This window comes from Sciurus carolinensis, chromosome 9 (assembly GCF_902686445.1).
Source record: "Sciurus carolinensis chromosome 9, mSciCar1.2, whole genome shotgun sequence".
In the NCBI taxonomy this organism is placed as follows: Eukaryota; Metazoa; Chordata; class Mammalia; order Rodentia; family Sciuridae; genus Sciurus; species Sciurus carolinensis.
Window position 1 is genome coordinate 32,392,505 of NC_062221.1, and position 9,446 is coordinate 32,401,950.

The 9,446-nt window shown below is 33.8% G+C and overlaps 1 pseudogene; it reads right to left on the reverse strand.

Moving 5' to 3' along the window:
- Positions 1–1,092: 1,092 nt before the first annotated feature.
- LOC124993566 (transcription factor Sp3-like) lies at positions 1,093–3,434 on the reverse strand (annotated as a pseudogene).
- Positions 3,435–9,446: the final 6,012 nt, after the last annotated feature.

The window sequence follows — 9,446 nt, forward strand, 5'->3', positions numbered from 1 at the left end:
TCGTTGTAGTCTTTCCCCTGTCATGGAAGTGCTCCCCGAGGATAGTGTTCTCATCCAGCACTCAGAATAAAGCCTAGCACATTATAAGCAATCCAACATACACTTGTGGAAGAAATGAGCAGGGGATACGCTTAATTAATGCTATCTGTGATGACTACTTTAACATTAGTTTTCTAGTAATTAGCCATTTCAAAGATTGCATGTCAGTTGGCGCTTGCAGAGGTTCATCTGTCTGAGGACCAGTCTGTCTTAGTTTGTGGCTGGATCTTCTCTGCCACATGATGAGAGGTCAAGGGGACTAGTGACACTGTGGTTAGTGTACATGAGGAATATGACCCAGTGTTTTTGTTTCATATTCTTTTTATTACGTAAGATTCTATGAAAGGAAGCAAAAACATTTTTTAAAATATTTCTAATTTTTCCCTTTTCTCTTATCTCACTTGTTCTGTGTCCCAGCTCATCCCCTTTTTCCTTTATGAGGGAAATTGTTAGGTTAATGTTTACTTTGCCAACTGAAAAACAATTTGATCTGACTAATAAAGTGGAAGAGAATGAATCATTGTTTTAAATTTCTGCCCAAGCTTTCCAGAACTTTCTCAAGGCTATATTTCTACTTATATGAACTTATATCCAGCTGTAGTACAGGTAAAAGGTGGAGTGTGTATTGGGAGTGCCAATTTGAGAATGGGCAGAATGTGTGAAGATAGATTTCATTTTATGTGGTGTATATTTGTGCTTGTGATATTTGTGCTTGTTTCCTGAATTAGGATTTGGGATTCAGATATAAGAAGACAGCCAGAATTGTACCTGAAGCTGTGAAGAAACTAACGAAGAAAACTTACTTTTATTTTATTAAGTGAATTTGCTTTTGTTTTAAATTTTTATTAGCATGCAGTTTTACCATTTTTAACATACTGTAGAGTATCATACAAAGTAAAACATTTCAGTGTCATGTAAAACCAAATTACCATTGATCCAGATATTTTGCACATGAATTAAAAGGTATCTAAGAATTTAGGAATAATATTCTTTTCACAACTATATAAACACAACCATAATGGATAAGTATTATATAATATTTACTCCACTGCCTCATTTTGTGACCAGCTGTAAGGGTATTTCAGTGTTGTTAAGGATATCTTGATTGCTGGTGGTAAAGTATTAACAGTTCCTATCTCCAAAACAGAACCTTGTTGAATATTTGCAAGGTTAAGTGTTGTTCCTCCTGCAGTAATGCAAACATCACCTTGTTCAGCTTCCACAGATGCTAACACTGTACTGCTAGAGTGAATAACATTTTTATTTTGATGCATTTTAATATACTTGGCGAGGTAGTCACTTCTCATAAAGTATTTCACAACTGCTGGACAAACAAAATTCTTCTCTTGTGTTCTTCTGTGCCTCTGTAATTCATCACTTTGACTAAATCTTTAACCACAGAACATCAAGTTACACATAAGGGGGCACTCTCCAGAAAGCCAGTGCACATGTGCCTTCAGATGTGAGGTCTTCCTGTAGACTTTACCACATCCTGGTAGATGATAGATGTGTTTCTTCTTTTTCCCCACATCGTTGCTCTCCCATCACCTTCTTTGCAGTTGGAATAGGTGCAAGCTACCCTCTGAAGTATTTTTCCTTCTTGATGTTGTTGGTCCCTTCTTTACCTACTACCTGCTCTCTTCAGTGTGTTAGATTATTGGTATTCAATAAAGTGTTGCTCTTCAGGATCAGGTTCTTCTTCCTTGACCCTAATATCTACAGGACTTCAGCATTCTTTCTGGATGTAGCTGGATACTGGTGGAATCTACAGTTCATTATGGCTGTAGATTTGGCAACTGAGTAGTGCTTAGACTAACCAGGGTTGACATTAAGGCTCCACCTGCTGTGACTTGACCTAGCCTGAGTGTTTGAACAGGCATCAACATTATTTTTTTGGTAGCAATATTTTGTATTTGCAAATTCTGTAAGTTCTGGACCCTTTGTACTTAAAAAGTTTGCCAAATTATCTGACCGGTAATCACTATCTGTGCCTGAATTAAAAATGCTAATTTACAATAAGGGAGGCACTAGGGAAGAATAGAGTTACTTTAGTTTAGGTAAAGGGGAAGGAAGGAAGAGGAGAGGGTATGGGGGTAGGGAAGGATAGTAGAATGAATCAGACATTATTACTCTATGTATATGTATGACTGCATGACCGGTGTGATTTTACATCGTGTACAACCAGAAAAATTAGAAATTATACTCCAATTATGTATGATATATCAAAGTGGATAGGTGCATTCTACTGTCATGTATAAATAATTAGAACAAATAAAAGAATTAAAAAAACTAACTACTGTTAATGAGTCAAGCACATCAGTTTTATTAAATAAATAAAGTACTACAAGATGAAAAAAGTGGTTTAAGGATTCTGTTGCAAGTGAAGATTTTTCAAAGCCTGCTATATTTTGACTACTGACTTGCACACCATGCTTGTCTGTGGTATAAATCTTTGTGCAGTTTGAGCATGATTGGTTGGCTTCTGAGACTCTTGAAACTAGACGTTATACAACAGGCTGTACTACAGAAACCTGGATATTCTGTCTTCAGAAACAGACAGCTGGATAAAATTTCCCTGAAGATCTGAAGAATGGACTTGTCCATTAGAAGTAATCAAGTTATTTGTGTCTTTTTGAAATATACCCATACTATCTATTGTTATTGGTAACTGTGATGAGGAAGATGTTGGTAGAAATAAATCTCTATCAGTATTAGTTTCATGAATATCAGGAGAAACCAGCATCAGTCCTCCTGGAATGTGTGAAATATTCACAACTTCTCTTGTGTTTATCAAGTGTCCATCTACTTGAGTTTGATCACAAAAAGATGAACCACCAACTGCAACTCCCAGAATCTGAACTTGACCAGTCTATCATTTGAGATTCTGAATATTAACAGGAAGTATTCCAGAGCAAGTAAGGTCTGATTAGAGTTGGGAGTGATCTGAATTTGATTGCTTTATTGACTTATACTTCATTATCCGAAGAGCCTGTGAAACTTTTCTGAAACTTCTCACTTTTGACTGAATCTGTGGTATTATTTCATGTTGAACACTGGACACTGAACTTTTTAATAAATCTGATCCTGGTGCAACTGAAAATATTTGTTGTTTTGGCAAAATCTGAAGGGGAAAGAACATAATAGCCACTGGAAGAAGCAACACTTGGAATCTACACTAGATTTATAACTTCATCTTTTAATTATATAGTTTCTGATAAAACCTCCCATCTGTTTGGTGTTCCTCCAAATTGTATAGAAACCAAATCACCTGTCACTGTGGGGGCTGTGGCAGGGGCCTTGGCTACACTGGTTGGTTCTTTTCCCTCATCTCCCAGTGAGCATGTTCCCCTTGCCCCACCCTCTTGTTTTGTTTTGAGGTACTGGTTATTCTCCATTGAGACACATTCTCAGTCCTTAATTTAAAAAAAAAAATTCAAAATTGCTCAGATGACCTGAAATCCTCCTGCTTCAGTTTTTCAGGTAGCTAGGATTATAGGTGTCACCAGGTCCCATAGGCAGCACTGTGTTCCTGTAGATAGTGGTCAGTAGAGCCAGCAGTGGTGGCTGAGTATTCTACCTGTGATCAGTCAATACATTTTTCATCAGATAGACCTGGATTTGAGTGGTTATGACATTTGTTGTCTGGATGAACTTGGAAAAGTTTGTAAATTCTTGAATCCTCTATGCAATGCACCATACAATTTTTAGTACTATGTATGGTTTGTAATAAGAATTTGGCAAATATTGCAAATATTAAATATTTAGTTGACCTATTATTCCCTGCTATAAGAGTAAACACCTTTGAACAATCACTCACTTTTTCATTACTATGTATTTTTCTTTCTTATATATTCTTTGATGGAGTAGAGCCTTTTAAAATTGTGCTACTGTTGATAGATTTTTTAATATGAGATTAATATCATCCTATATAACCATAAAGTATATATATTTCCTTACCCTGGAGCCAGCATTGGACATTTTTCCAAAGCTTTTAATCTTTGCCAATCAGATAGTTGGCAGATAAATTATTTCAATTTGCATTTTTAAATGTTTACATTTCTTTTTAAATAGTCTTTAAATAGTCTTAGGATCTTTATATATTTTATTAGTATGAGAGCTGTTTAAATCTACCATTTTAGAACAAAATTATTTATTAAATAATTGTTATATATGCATAAATATATGCATACACATTTTATAGATGTTATATATGTATATATGCCTCTAATTTGTCCTTTTGCTTTTTGAATTTTTTGAGATGTATTCTTTCTTTTACACAGTCAAATCAATTGAACTAATTTTAAGTGTTTTCTGTAAGATTTTTTGGTCTGTTTTCTGCACTTTTTTTAAGTATAGAAGATACATTATTAATATTTATGCTAACATTTTGATACAGTTTTCTACCTTTTGGAAGAATTGAACTTTTTGGGATATTAAGCTCAGCCTGAGGAGAAGACTTGGTTTTCATCCCTTTATTCCTGAAATGATATACAGATCAATACAGCTGATATATTTTCAAATTATAGATATGAGGTCCTTGAAATCCTGCTGGGGCTCTCAGGTAGGTTACTTGACAAATGTCACTAGGTAAATCTCATAGAAGCTTATGAGTAACTAGTGTGTTTTTCAGAATTCAAGGTATGTCATTTTCTGAATCCATGCACATTCAGCCCCAAAGTATTTACAAAAAATCTTTACTGTAAGGAAACACATTTTTACATGGTATTGATGATCAGGCTGCTTCCTAGTAAATACTATGGTTATATTAAATGAGACAGAAATGCTGAAATGGCGTAGTCAAAGAAGGGTACCATGATCTTCACCACCAATTTCAGAGCAAGAGATGAAAAGTGACATATACTGACATAGGTCTGATTCAGAGTGAAATGGCATCTATCTATGCCACAGCTTTTACCTGTCATCTTTCATTGGTCAAGTGAAGGTGCTGCAAATGAAAGTATTTGAGACCATTGCCATCTTTATTTATTTATTTATTTTTGAACTTGCTTTAACCTTGCTGGTTTCCTGCTATCACGTTGTCCATGAAGGTATTTGACAAGATGGCACTTTAGTTATTTACAGTCACCCTTCACCACCTTGTTTAACTTTTCTCATCACTGCTGTTCACACCCTGTATTTCAGGTATGTCTTGATATAAAATTCTGTAGGAAAATCTTATCTATTTACTAAATTGTTCCCTAAAAACAATATATATTTCCCCAAATTCTTATTAATATCTGAATGCATCGTGCTTGCCGTCTGACATTTTTCTCCAACATGAGTATTATTAAGCTTCTGTTAAGTCTTAAGTGTTTTCCTGTGGCCCACAGATAGCCTTGGATTCTAACTTGCTTCAGTGAGCACTGCAAACTTGCAAAGAAAGCAAATCAAAGTAAACAATATTTCTCTTGTCAATTGAGATGCATAGAAATCCTTGACAATGGTTTTAGTGTACAAGGAAATAAAAATCACTGATATCATGACTAAGCAAAACCTACTAATAAGCAAGAACACTGAGTTTAATGCTGATAAAAATTTCTCACTTGAAGTTGTTGTAGTTTACAAGTTATTAAAGCTAAACCATTATCTTTTATTATCTACTCAAAATTTTATTATCTGTTCAATATACTGCATTAGGGTTTGTGGTAAGAGTGGATATATTTTATAGTTTCATAAATTTTTCTGGTTTTATTTGTCAATATTTACTATTTTGAGATGTAATATTTTTATTAGTCTAGTGCAATTAGCTTTCAACAGAGTTCTTAAATTATAATCTGTGCTGCAATAAAAAACTAAGATTTTATTTTTGCTTTCTACTCTACATTTACTCAACCTTTAAATACATGACATCTATAAATTCTTTGGGAAAAAAAACAAATTTACTCATACCATATCTAATGAATATGATTATGTGATTCAGAACAAGTTTTTGTGTTTGATATGTAATTAGCAACTGGGGGTTATTTATAGTTTTGAAATTTTAACGACTATCTCTCATACTTCACTAACTAGTTGATATAGACTTGTACAGGAAGAAAAAAAAGAACATCAGTGAAAATAACAATGAGATTGGGGGTTTGCCACCTATGGCCTCTGGGTCGAATCCAACCCAATGCCTATTGTAAAGTTGTGTGGGCACACAGCCACAGTCATTAGTTTTTGCATTGTCTATGGCTGCTTTTGTGCTACTTTGGAAGTTCAAGTAGTTATGACAGAGATCTATGGCCCACAAAGTCAAAAATCTATCCTATCTGGACATGTAGGAAAAAGTTTGCAAGTCCCTGGGCTTGATTATTTTTTCAAAGGCTAACTCACATGACCATCAAAGATTTTATTTTTGATATACTGACTTCTGCTTATTTATAAACACACCCATTTTTTTTCTACCTTTAAAAAAGACACTATATTTACATGATGTAAAATTCAATAGGTATAGGAGAGTATGGTGAAAATTAAGTCTTTCTTCCATCTACTTGTCTTCCAGTTCTCCCCATGAAAAACCATTGTTTCTTTTCAGAAATATCTTATATCAGTTTGATAAAATATGATTATAATTCTTATTTTTATACTGATTAAACATTCTTTTCAGAATTTCACTATTTTTAAAAAACTATATATCTTGGACATCTTAGTTACTAATAACATTTCATTTTAAAACTATAATGTAGGTAGCACCTTATTAATGAACTTTATAATCAGTTTTGCTATTATAAAATTATGCAACATTTTTGGGTAAGCTTGTATATATTTTTGTGGACATGTGCAAATATATCTGTGTCATAATTTCCTGATACATATTTCTACATATTGAAGAATATATATGTTTTAAATTTTTTTGATTGTTGTTGCCAAACTCTCCTACACAAAGAGAGCACTGATTTACATCTCTAACTACAAAGATGTGAGAATGCCTATTAACACATACACATACCAACACAGTGTTTTGTTTGTTCTCAAACTTTAGGCTATTTTCTGTTTGAGAAAGAAAAAAATGTATCTCCTTGTTTCAGTCAGCTTTTCTGATGCTGAGGAGGAAAGGTTTATTTTTCAGCCGTCTTAGTTCATAGACCGTAGGCTCCATTGCTCTGGGCCCAAGCTAAGGCAGCACATAATGGGGCAAGATTCCATAGGAGGAAAGCTGCTCAGTTCATGGTGGGGTCAGGAAGGAGAGAGAGAGAGAGAGAGAGAGAGAGAGAGAGAGAGAGAGAGAGAGAGAGAGAAGGAGGAAGAGGAGGAGGAGGAGGAGGAGGAGGAGGAGGAGGAGGAGGAGAGTACACGGGAGAAGGGGGTTGCAAGACAGATGCACACTTCCAGGGCACATTCCCTAGTGACCTACCTTCTTCCAGTGGATGTTTGAAACCATGGATGGTACTGAAACTATGTATGCTATGCTTTTCACTAAGCATACATACCTATGATCAAGTTCAGTTTATAAACTAGTCACAGTGAAAGATGAACAATAATGAATAATATTAAAATAGAGCAACTATAACAATATACAATAAAAATCTTATTTAAAACTTAAGGATTGCTTGTTTCTGGAATTTTTCATTTAGCAGTTTCTGACCATAGTTGCCTGGGGATCTGTGAAACTGAAAAGTGAAATCAAGGATTGGGGTTGTGGTGGGAGAAACACTGTGTTTCCTTTCTTGTGAACTGTTCATTTATGCTGCTGGATGTATTATTATTAAAAAGATATTTTTCCTGTTACCAGCCCATTTTTCTTCCTCAACTTTAACAAACAAATGTACACTTTGCTCCTAGAAGTAGGTGGGTTAGACACTTTCATCTCTATCACTTCAAATGCACTGCTTCTGAGCTTTAGAACCAGGGGACTATTATGTTTAATTTCCTGTCATAATTTTGTTCTTGTATAAAACACATAACTTTCCTTTCGGGGATATGTAACTTGATATATTCCTATCCACAATTATTAGAAAAGAGAGGTTAGCTTTCAATAAATGGCAGCACATTTAAACATTTTTATCATAGAGCTATTTCTTCGGACATATATCTTATGCCCATATCTAAATATATGAAACAAATTTGTTTTTAAAATGGATTTTAGAAGAAACTACTTAAGATCTTGTCAAATTGAATATCATAAACTCCTTATCACCTCTAAAGAGCTCAAATAAATCCTTAGAGGAGGATTAGGGCTCCACTGTGAGCAGTGAGGAGATTTTCACCATAGCTGGCCAAGGCAAGACTTTGGTGAGTGACTCTATTAACTCCAAATTGAGTTTGACATCTAGGAAGGCCTTGTTTCTCACCTTAATTACCAAGAAAAATACTCAAAGTTTTTAGACCTGAGATAACTTATTGATTATAAGGCAGGTTATGCTGACTAATTTGTGCTCAGACTTACCAATGTAAAACTAAACATTTATGGCAGCATCTGAATATTAGTTTTGATCATTCAATTATTAGTTTTAATCATTCAAATTATATAAAATTTGCAATCAATTTATAGTGAAGGATTCATCATGGACACTGCTTAAAATTAGAGTATGTAGAGTTGGATCTAATGGAACAAAGGTGGGTCTTCAATTTGGTAAGTTTATCTGCAGAATCAAGCTTCAAGGTGAATGTGACTCTTCAGAGTCTCAATTCTTCTTGAAAAAAATTTAAAGTTAAATGTATTATAAAGATAGATATTTAGTACATTTAATTAATGTAAAATTGCATATTGCATGTGTGTATATGTGTTTATGCATGACCTAGATACACCACTTAACATATAACATATATGTTAATTAAGGTATATGTAACTTGTATATATATGTTAATTAACATATATAACATATATGTATTATATATATAAGTATGTACATATATATGAGAAAATAAATGAAATTCTTCCATATATTTGTGCATACACACACACATACACATATATGAGAAAATAACTGGAAAAAAGTTGTATATTGAGGTCATGTGTACACACACATATATGCACTCATGCAATATGCAATTTTGCATTAAGTTTACTAAATATGTACCTTTATAATATAATAATATATACAGAAGAGAAAATTACGTATATACATATATATGAGAAAATAACTGGAAAAATGTTAAGTGGTGTATCTAGGTCATGGATTCTCATGGGCCAGTGTTTCCTTTAAGAGGAGTATAAAATCATTCTTGAGAGACAAAAGTTTATTCTTCTTACATATAAAACATAGGTATACATAGAGTACACAAACAGTATATCTGTGGTCTTAAAATTTCACTGGATAGCAGTTGGGGTTAGAAAATAGTATATTAGAAGTCTTCTTAGGAGGGTAGTATTTAAAAAAAAAAGGTTGAGAAACAATGAAATAAGTGAAGGGCATATCTGTGATTATTGTACTATTCTGGCAGTTTTTCTGAAGGTTTGGAATGGGAGGCCGTGGTCATAATGA